The sequence below is a fragment of the Ips typographus genome, linkage group LG1 (genome assembly GCF_016097725.1).
Source record: "Ips typographus isolate SLU linkage group LG1, UJ_Ityp_2.0, whole genome shotgun sequence".
NCBI classification, from domain to species: Eukaryota; Metazoa; Arthropoda; class Insecta; order Coleoptera; family Curculionidae; genus Ips; species Ips typographus.
The window spans coordinates 21230764-21241646 of NC_138422.1; the positions used below are offsets into that span (position 1 = coordinate 21230764).

The following is a 10883-nucleotide window of genomic DNA, read 5'->3' on the forward strand; positions in this document are numbered from 1 at the left end:
TTCAGGAACTGTTCTCGAGCTGATTTGGGCCATCTACATGGATGGGATATGTGTTGCTGTGTACTGATTATATAGACAGCACTATATAAAAATTAACGTGCATATAGTCCAAACCCATATTCAAAACAGTTTATAATCAAAAACGCGAACAAAGTTAATATAAAAGAAAATCTATTTAAATTAACAAAGATGTGATTGACTTACGGTACAACGGAAAGTGGATTAGGCATGCCAACATCAATTCAATTTTGAAAACTCTTTTATTTATCCTTTTCCCATTATCAATCCAGGTATTTCATAGTGGAACACTCTATATGAAAGATTGAAAAGTTTTTATACAAAATTCGTGCGCGTTCAAAATTCGAAAGTTGCAGAAGTTTGTACCAAATAACAAATAACGGTATATAATTTTTCTACTTTTTAACTTTCAGTGATTAGGAAATTAACTTCTTCTGAAACTATTTAGAATGTTAGTATCTGTTTAAATTGCAATTCTTTGATAAAATCATGTTCCGATTGCAGAATTGTTATCAATATTCCGCCTTAAACAGAGTTTCATTAAAACTTTCAGCTCAAAGTTTGGTTAAATTGTGACTACTGTATTGAACCTATAAATTGAAACTTTCAGTTTTAACCTGGAAAATTTAGTTAATTTCCTATCCTACAGCACACTTTATTCTAGTTTGTAAAACCATAACTTTAATTTATTATGTTAAAAACTGTAATGATACCCTTTGATGACTTTTTTAGTATTTGTTTCATCCCTACGTAAAGATAATCAATTCTGGCGATGCATATATGAAAATATAGAATATTTTTTCAACTACAGAGTTCAGAATCGCTTTTATGACGATTGTTTTTAGGAGTAACCTTTTTTCATACTATACGATTGATTATAGTTACAGATACAGTATGACACGTAAAGTGCCGCCATAAAAAAGCAGCTCTATCAACGCGAATATCTCATCAAACATACTTAATTTCGTCACAAGTATTCAAAAATTTAAATTTCATCTCTGATTGTGTTCTTCATAAATGTATAAAAAAATAGTTATTTTGGTTTTTCTGATCGACATTTTCCGTTTTTTCTTTTTGAGTCAACATAGGGTAGGACACTCTCAAAGTACATAATATTATTGTAGCAATCATTCTTCTTATTATCAAGAAGTTATCATTCTTGACTCTTTTTCGTATTCGAAAAAAATAGAACATTTTCGATTAGGAATGGTGTTTTCCCCTTGCACGACATTTTATAACTTTGCCATTTAATTATGTTCTTCCATTCTTAAAATCTTCCATTTCACGTGTTGTAGGTATACGTGAGAAATCACGATGCCAAAAACGGACGTCATTTAAGAAAGGTAAAATTCCAACTATACCTAGTCTAGACAAAATATGCTTGCTTTCTTGCAATCTTATTTACAACTTAACTGGCTCCATAAAGAAAAGGTAGTTTTGCATGGTTTCTTTTTTTGCATTGTTTGGTGATGCCGTTATTGTACCTGAGTTTCTTGTCCTAGAAGCTTTTCGTAACACTCCGTTTCCTACAAAACAGTCTCAGTACAACCACTCAACTGGAAAGTACTAGTATTGGTGTAAAGTTGTTCCAGCTTTTTCCAATTATTTGAAATTCTTAACTCTGTGTTCTGAATCTGCTCCTGCAAAGAAGGTAAGTCTAGTTGCAAAGCATTATCATAATAATTATAAGTTTGGTATAACCTGGTGGTATAACTTTTCAAAAAATAACTTTTTTGTACTGCTTTCATTGTTCGTTATTTGTTGTTTGCACTGTTGCATAATGCTTACAAAATGTTAATAACATGTTTTCTATGGCACACTTTCATTTACAAAGTTATGCTATTGTTTTTTTGGAAAGGGCAACTTTTTAATGAAAAAAAAAGCTATTAATGCATGTTGATTTTTGATGCTTAATAGTTTTGATCTCAATTTACCTGCACCCGATTATGATTAATTTTTTGGACAATTCTACCAAGTTACATTAAAATACAATACACAAAAACAGCTTAAGAAAATGTACGTAAAATTATACAACTTTTTTTTCTAGGAGTAATAATAACGATGATAAAGAGTGGGTAATTTATAGTGAATGATCCTTTACAGGGTGGCCTAACTTGCTTATTTTAAATGTAATTTGCCAAAATCTAAATTATCATTCATTTCCACATAAATCATGTTTTATTGTTCTGGTTTAATACAACATTCCATTTTTAAAAACAAATAGAATTCAGAAATCTAGTGTTTCAATTAAACGCCAATATTAGTAGTCTACCTAACGGTTTTCTTGACAAGACACTTTGATTTGAAAAACAAAAAATCATCTTTTTGTTATAGACATTGGTAAATAATGGCAAATGCTGTTAAATAAAAGAAAACATTTAAATTTTTTGAAAAAGGTGACCACTAAAATTTAAGATTTTGATGAAAGTGCGAAATTTTTCAAAGTTCTAATCCGTTAATGTAATATCAAATTTACGTGAAAATTCAGACAAATTTACATAAAATGATAGTTGTCAATTTAAAAATAAGAAATTTGACGTAGTATATGTTTTAATGGACACCCTGTATATTACACACTGGTATATGACTTGATTATTTCCTTCCTATCAATTTTGACCAATCGCTATCAAGAATTAGTATAACAAATGTAAATTTTAAGTGGAAAAATCACTTGACAACTGTCAACTTAGCTGTCAGCAGTTTTTCCGGAAAAAAATTCGAAAAAATTTCACACTCCTCACAGCAACATAAAGAATAGTGTTACCCTTTCTAGCTTGAAAGTTATTGTTCTTATTAATTATTGTTCTTATTGTTTTAATTAAAATAAAATGTTTATTTAATTCAGGAAATAATCTTACCAAATATCCCTCTAGGGATATTACCCCCGAAAAAATGTTCCAGTATGAATCAAATTTCAATGAGACTTTGAGTGTTTTTAAAAAATGTACCAGAGTAATAATGAGAATAACTTTTTGTAATTTTGGCATATAAAGTGACACTTTTCAAAACTGATTAGAGACAAAACGTTTTACTTTTCGTAACTAGTTTCGAAAAGTATCACTTTATGTAACTAGTTATGAAAAGTTCATTTCATCACTCCCTGTTTTTATGCATTTCCGTAGAAACATATGGGCGACATCCATCATAACATGTCGTTGTCACAGTTTATACAAGGTGCTATGAAAGTGAATATTTGTGTTAAATCACTTTAAAAGATGGCTTTCACAGCTTTTTGTTCAAAATTAAAAAAAATTATGTATGCAACACGTTTTGAAAATGTCTTATTGTGTAACTCATTCAAATTGTAGGACCTCGCTGCGCTCGCCCTACAAACATTCATTCATTACACAAAATCGAACTTTTCGTAACTGGTTACATAAATAGCTATTAATTAACACATTTTGGAACAAAAATTCAGGAGACATCCATATGTATGTCACATATGTATTCTAGTCTGTGCTTACACTTAGATCTCAAAACTTTAAAGTTCAGACAACAACTGAAGTTGTTTGGAAGTAAAAACCAAAAGGTAATTTATTTAAAAAAAACGCTTTTTTATGGCTAAACTTAGCTTTAATCTGTATAAGATAGGAACACGATCAAACACGTAATGATAATTCTTTTGTTGCTATGGTGGAGATATATTTAAGGAGATGAGCATATAGTTATCATCGTTAATTTATGTTAAAATGAATGGTATAATTACTCTAGACAGAATATGAATAACAGGGTCTCTATTTATTAGGGCTCTTTATTTTTATGGTTCTTCCTGGCAGAGCAATCTTATTTACAGCTTGGCATGATTCATTATTTGTATCCTGGGTTTCTTTACCTATAAGCTTTTAAGGTAACACTACGACAGTACGAAACAGTCTTAGTACAACCTTTCAACTGAAAAGTGCTAGTTCTGGTGCAAAGTTGTTCTCGAATTTGAAAACTATCTGAAATTTTGAATTGTATATTCTGAATCTCCTACCGCAAAGAAGGTAAGTCCAGCTGTAAAAATGCTTTTAATAAGATAGGTACCTTTTAAAAGGAGAGTTTACACATTTAAAGAGTTAATTGCTTCAATGGAAACTTCTATGTTGTGCAAGTTAATTAAATTTGAACGTGTAAACATCAACTTGCATGCAAGTTGTATGTATAGAGATTCAATATGTATAGAGAATTTAATGTACTTGCACCCCAGTTTTTATTAGCGCAAAATGGAAGTTAATTACAATTGTAAAATCTTTGAATTTATCAAAAAAAGTACTTTCTTCTTTTGGTATGAATAGAGATAAATAAGATAGTTTATTCCAAGAATATTCCCCAGCCTTAGTTATTAATTCTTCTAAAGTTTTACTCGCAACAATTAAGTTGGTATCATAAGCATATTTAATCATAGTCTGGCTGGATGAATTTATTAACAGCCATAACGTATTAATAAATACCATGAACAAGATTGGACCCAATATAAAACCTTTTGCAATTCCTATATCATTAGAAAAAATTAACAAGAAAATCACTCTGACCATTTGTCTTTTGTTATTGATGTAAGATTTAAACCATTTTATTATATTACCTTTATTAAAACTTATCCAACTTTTTCTTCCAAATCATATGCTTGGGATATCAAACACCCCACTATGTAATGAAGAAATTGTTTATTTTTGTTCTAGACTTACATTTAAGTACTTTCTTGCAATATATTGCTGGGCCTCCCTTCTTCCCTGGAGACCATTGGCACTTACTGAACGTTATCTATTGCTAACTGTTTCATCTGCTCTTTTCATTTCCAATATTTACTTATGCATACAAGTAGTTCACAATCCTCATTTAACGTTAATGTAGCATTGATGCGGTCAACAGCATTTTCCAGAGATTAAACGTTTTGGTGGATTGATTATACAGACTTTTTAGACGCGCCTTTTGACCGAAATTGTTGTTTTAGAAAAACCGACTGGCTTGAAAAGAAATTTATGTTGCTTTGAAATTATGTAATCCTTTGTTGGTAAACAGGGCATTGATAATCTCTTGCTGAATGCTTGCTAATCTCATAACGCAAAAAGCAATAAAAAGTTAAGATAGAAACATACAAACCTCGTGGTTCTATCTCATTCTGGAGCTATAGCACTCAAATTTTGAAAATTTCATTTTTAGACTTCAATTCAAAACAGTTGAATTTAGATGAGGGTCAGGAATTTTCATAATGTAATAATATATAACATCAGGAAGAGCTAGAGCATTGAAATTATTTTAATTAGATTAGCATGCTGCTGACTTGTGCTGTTTATTCATTTCATTTGAAAATAAACGTTTGGTTACGTGTATTGAAACTGATTCAATAATTATGCAGCAATTCATTAATTATAGGATTTTAATTGTTTCAGACCATGCCGCAAATCAAAGAGGTGCCAAGGTTGGAGATGATGAGTCTAAAAACCATCACGACTTCATTGATCAGCCTGCCATCCAAAATTGGGTCGGATAATTGGAGCAAACCACGCTTCCAAAAACTCTTAAACTATCTTAGCGACGCCCTGCTAACATACGTTCCGGTAAACTTATATGATTCACTTGTCTTTGAGGTGATACAGGCTTTTGAGGAGCTTGTAGAAAGATATGAAGAAGACACCTGGGCACCATACGTAGGGCTATCCGAAACTCAAGCAGCGGTTAAATTAATTGAGGTAATTTTGAATCGTAAGTTAAGACACCTGTACCTACCGCAATGGCCTTACGAAATTCATGATATTATTGATAATAATTTATCGAAATTGACTGGTTTAGTGGCACTAAATTTGACGTCTTTTGAAGAGGGCCCAATTTTTGCAGATCGTCAAAGAAAAATTTTAAGCGGTATTAAAACTATGACAAATTTACGCCATGTTTGCATATTCTTTTACTGTAACGACGACATTGTTAAGGCTATATCGGAAAATTATTTACAAATCCGCTCTATTGATATTACTGCATCTTGGTCGACTACTTGTCAAAGTGTTGACTATTTGCTTAAATGCAAACGATTACAAAAAATACAGCTGTATGGCACGTCAATATCGGAAGAGGGATATGCTCGTTTGATTTCACATCTGCCAAATTTACAAGATATCGGTAAATGTGACAACATGAAAACTATTGTTAAGTATCTCGATCAGCCACCGTACAATCATATTAAAAGGTTAATTATACAAGAAATGCAAGCCGAAACATTAAGCTTGCTGGTCAAATTTTTCCCACAGCTTGAGTGTTTATCTTTAACTATCAATAACAATATCCATAAAACTGTAGATTTCAATCGGCTTATACATTTCACTTGTTTAAGAAAGTTGAGACTTTTTGGAAGTTATCAGATTTCACAAAGCTTTACACAAGTTATTAAGGTAATTGGTGAAAACCTAGATCACCTTCATTTGGAAAACTTTCAATCAATTTCATTCGACTCTATAGTGAAAATTGGAAACTATTGTCCTAATTTAAGAAGTTTAGTTTTCCATGACATAACTAATATTAGGAAAGATGAATCTGTCACCGTGTCAGAGCCCCACTCCTTTGCTAAATTAGAAAGTCTATTTTGGAGAGTATTCTTCTGCGAAAATCCCCTAAATCTTATTCTTAGCAAAGCCGTTAACATCAAATACGTCCATATGTACTCCGTCGAATTTGTGAATTTTACAAATTTTCAAAATATTTTAAGGAATAATCCAATGAAGTTCTTGACAGAGCTAAGAATATCGCCTGCTTTCAATATGGATATGAAAACCGCGGAAATGATTATAGATAGCTGTCCTCAGCTAAAAGTTTTTGCCAACTTGGAGGACTTGATGTATTTTCGTTACATGGACATAAGTGAATATATTAAGCAAAATAATCTAGAATTAGATATCAGTTCTCCTTTGCCAGAGGAACCGCGTTGTTGTGAATCTTGGAATTAGACGTTTTAACCTAATTATTACTTTGTGCCCGTTCGGTTCTCAAATAATACCAGGTGTCCAAGAGCACCTTGGACATAGGAGATTAACATGGGAAAAAGGTTTTGATTTTTTTGCGCCTGTACGGTTGATTTGTTTGAAAAATCGTACTAATGAAAGTTGTAGTACCTATCACGGACTAGTTTTCTGTATTTTTTTCAGATCTCTAACTTGAGCCCTTTCGTCGTAAAACACGAACAAAAATGCAAAAATTTAAACTTTTTACCTGCACTGTATAAGCGGTTGTCGAGCAACCGTATCAGCAACAATGACCTGTTTATCCGTTGCTCGACAGTGCAGGCTAAAAGTTTAAATTTTCTCATTTTTGTTCGTGTTTTACGATGAAAGGACTCAAGTTAGAGATCTGAAAAAAATTAAGAAAACTACCGACCGTGATACGTATTACCATTTTTATTAATACGATTTTTCAATCAAATCAACCGTACAGGCGCAAAAAAATCAAAACCTTTTTCCCATGTTAATCTCCTATGTCCAGGGGTCCAGGGTACTCTTGGACACCTGGTATATTTTTTCCACTACTTACATTATAAACGTACTATTATTGACCGAGTTACATTTGGAAGCTATTATGAACTAATGTCCACTGAACACAATTGAAAAATTACATTAGCTTTTAACTAGCAGATAAAAAAGAATTTTTACATGAGTCAGACATTTACTACTACCCTTTTCCTTTGTTTAGTTTGAAACATTTATTAAAATTTCCAACTATTTAACCGTACAACTAACTAAATACTAAAATTAGTACTGCCTACTACTAGCTACATAGATCTGGTGCTATTTCCTACCTCTTCTTGCTTATTCGCCTTCTCGATTTCCACAGATTTTATATCGAATACTCGTCATTTGGTGGACATAAACTACATTTCAACTAAACAGTATGCCGTATTTTATTCCCTTCTTCTTCATTTTTAATTAATTTTTTTATTCCAGTCATATAGAGGGTGTTTCGGGAGGAAAGGTAAATATTTTGGGAATGCGTTCAGGAGGTTAAAATAAGATAAATGAACTCATATTGTTTAATCCGATTCTTAACCGTTGCTGAAATAATCGGTCCTTAAGTTTTTTGTGACTGTTTTTCATTTAAAAGCAATACAAACAAATAATTATGGTCTAAACAACAAAACTAAACTAATTTAGAATATTTTCGAAAGTACCCCACCATCTTCAATACAAGCTGCAGCACGCTTGTTAATCTGTCGAGTGGTACGCTGAATTGCTTGGGGATTGTTTAAATTAAATTAATTGTTTGAATTAAACAATATGGGTTCATTTATCTTATTTTAACCTCCTGAACGCATTCCCAAAATATTTTCCTTTCCTCCCGAAACACCCTGTATGTCGAAGTCTAGTTCACAAATAAATCTAAAACCATCATCAACTCATGATCTTAAAGCTTGCGAAATGCACATTATTTTTCCCCAATACTCGATTTCCGCATAGTCCATGTAGTTAGTTATGAAAATGATATCTCTTTGCAGCAATTTCACGGTCCCTGCTTTATCAATAACAAGAAATCGATAATATTACATACCACATTCTCAGCAAGAAGGTTAACCGCATTTACACTGGCCGAAAACTCTGAACAAATTGCTCAATCTTTTCGACAATCTCCTTCGGTCAATAGCTATCATGAAGGTGTCAAGCGTTTTGTCAAGAAATCTCGGAGATATTAGAGTCTGTGTTTGAAGTAAGGGCTCATATTCTGCCGGAAGGGTTTCAATGTCTGAAGGCTCTATATAGTTATGTTTAGCTTTGTCTTCCGTCTTTGGATCAATTCTAGCTTCGGCCATTTTACAATTACACAACACTTAAAACAAAAACGAACGAATTTAAAGCCACAACACCATAGAAATCTCATTTCTAGAGAATCCCAACATTAAGAGCAGTGAATTATTCAAAACAAAATAAGTCTCTCACACTCCTTAAATGTCCCAGAAACCCTGATCACACGGTCACATTCCATTCTGAACACTCAATACTCAGATGTATTCGTAGGGAACTTTGGTCTTTGTCTGATTCTGTTCTTCAGAATAACTAAAATAAAATTTTCTTCAAATTGTTACAGGGAATTTTATATTCTTTACATTCCAAACGATTGTCGTTATTAACTAAGAAATTACAGAACCTATACTTAAGTATAAAACATGTTTTTACACTTAAGTTTAATATATGTTCTGTAATTTAATAGATGAAAATTACAATATTTAGAGATATAAAGAAAATAGGGTTTCCGGTGATTATTTGAAGAAAATTCTATTTTGGATATTCTGAAGGAAAGCATCAAACAAAGATCAGGGTTTTCTATGGATACTTATGAGTCTTGAATGTTTAGAAATGAATGTTACCGTGTGGTCAGAGTTTCTGGGATACTTAAGAAATGTCAAAAGGTTATTTTGTTTTTAATCTTTCACTGTTCCTACTGTTGGGATTCTCCAGAAACGAGAGTTGTACCGTTCTTGCAATCTGGCATTAAAATTGTTGATTTTTGTTTTAAATGTTGTGTGATGATTGTAAAATAGTCAAAGCTCGAATTGATTTGGAGATTGGAGACCAATCTAAACATAGCAATGGGGAGTCCTCAGAAACTAAAACCCTTCTGGCCAAAGATCAGCCCTTATTTCAGACAACAACTCTTATACCTTTATTCGTTTTTGAGAAAACCCTTGACTTCTTCATGGAAGCTAAGATCCACAGGAGAGTGTCAGAAAAAGTTTCAGCAAGGTGTTCAGAGCTTTCGGCCAACGTAAATCATTCAGATCTGACTTGTTAGTCATTAATACAAATTTCGTTGGGCTCTGACTCTGTGATTTCAAGTGTACCAATTACCTAAGAGTTTTAAGAAACTTAACTTACTTAAACAAGCTTTGTTTTTATTTTGATAAACAGCAAGCTAAGAGTTTCGGAGTGATGATGACTGCATTTTAAGCATAATGAAAATAATTTATTTGTTTATTATGTGTTACAAACAATTAAATTATGAATTTTGATTGTGAAAAGATCGGGCCATTACAGCGGCATTGTTTGTTATTTTTTGTTTAGTTGATAAAAATATTTTTTCTTCTAAGATTTTTTCAATAAAAATTGTGAATATATTTGTATTATTTTTGTGTTTGTTTAGATATTATTGAGGATATTATAAGTTTGTTTGTTTCTTTAATATGTGTTTGTAGTTTTTGACAATTGCAACGTTACTAATTTTAAGTATAAACTGTTACCATTGTTAAATAGGTTTAGTAAAAGTGAATCCTTTATATGAGTATAAACATTTAAAATAGGAGTAAAAGCGCTACTAAAAGAAATATTGCTCCTCAAAAAAACTTCTTCCTCACTTTGTTATTAATGTGTTATAAAAAAATGATTGTAAGATTGGATTTGAAATTAAAATTATTATGATTATTTTTAAGAACTTTCTATTTTATTATTATTACCTGTTTATTTTGCAACTTATTTCGCTCTTGTAATTCTACAAGACATATTAGGTTTTTTGTGAGATATATTAAAGATGTTCTGTGTGTAAAAGTGATTATACATTAAACAACAAAATTGATAACATTCTTGAAGAATCTAAATAAGTACTTATGTTCTGTTCTCAGATCTCAGATTCTAGAAAAAATATCCAAAAAAAAGTTCCTGTATACATAATATGCTTTAAGACTTTCTAAGGGAGCTAGGAACTTTTTAAATGGGTTCTCTAAAGTCGGACTTTATGTCATAATTTTAAAACAAATTGCAATATACAATTTAAAATTTGCATTTATTTTTAGACATATATTGTGAAGATTGCTGGTTACTAAAAAGCGAACATAAACACCAATTTTTTTTGCTCTTTACATTTTACAGTTTTGGAGGTTAGTTCAAACAAGGAAACAAGTAACAAGTGTTTCTTCT

General features: G+C 31.5%; 1 long non-coding RNA gene across 1 annotated transcript; it reads right to left on the bottom strand.

The window, feature by feature from the left end:
• Window positions 1–1396: 1396 nt before the first annotated feature.
• Window positions 1397–10512, bottom strand: LOC145738327 (uncharacterized). Its single transcript, XR_014180715.1, has 2 exons — window positions 8527–10512; window positions 1397–1658 (listed from the first exon to the last, which is right to left on the bottom strand). It is a non-coding gene; the product is annotated as an uncharacterized LOC145738327 (long non-coding RNA).
• Between the last annotated feature and the right edge of the window lie 371 nt (window positions 10513–10883).